Here is a 680-nt window from a genome sequence, read left to right as displayed (position 1 = left end):
CATAAACATCAGTTGAGGGCTGCAACTCCACTTTTCAAATGACAATATCCTGGCCGGACCACTGTTGTGAGTGATATAAGTATTTGAAATGAAAATGATTTCTTAATGTCTAGTGACATATCAGGGCCATTTTATGATTAATTGACATAAATTTCTTACATACTGTTCCTTTAAGGTCCTAATATGAAGTCTAGATACAAAGGTGTACTCACTGTCCCAGTGACAGCTATAGACAATTTTTGACCATTTTTCTGACATAAAGTTTAAGATACTTGTTACTTCCTTAATAATTGACTACTTGACGAAAATTTTTCAAGTGTGATCACAGAGCACAAGTCGAATGATACAGACACTCATGTCTGTCCCACAAATGGTGCAAGAGAAGTTTAAGCTCTTAACATGAATCACTATTGTCTTTGTAAATTGAATTTTTATTTTTCATACGATACACCAAAGTAGATCATGACCACTTCCTCTATGTGTGATTTTGTGTGTCGTCTAGACTGTAGTGCATGAGTGGTATCGTGCTAACTTAAACCCAAAGGAAGTCACAGACAGCCTACTGTTATAAAGCTATTGCACTTAAAAAAATGTCTGCTATAGAAAACCTTTCAAACCAGACTCAGACGCACCAAAAATAAGCAGATAAAAAATGTGGATTTAAAAACATGAAGGAAACA

This window comes from Paramisgurnus dabryanus, chromosome 10 (genome assembly GCF_030506205.2).
Source record: "Paramisgurnus dabryanus chromosome 10, PD_genome_1.1, whole genome shotgun sequence".
NCBI classification, from domain to species: Eukaryota; Metazoa; Chordata; class Actinopteri; order Cypriniformes; family Cobitidae; genus Paramisgurnus; species Paramisgurnus dabryanus.
The sequence above is the reverse complement of the archived record's forward strand: the minus strand, read 5'-3'. Positions refer to the sequence as shown.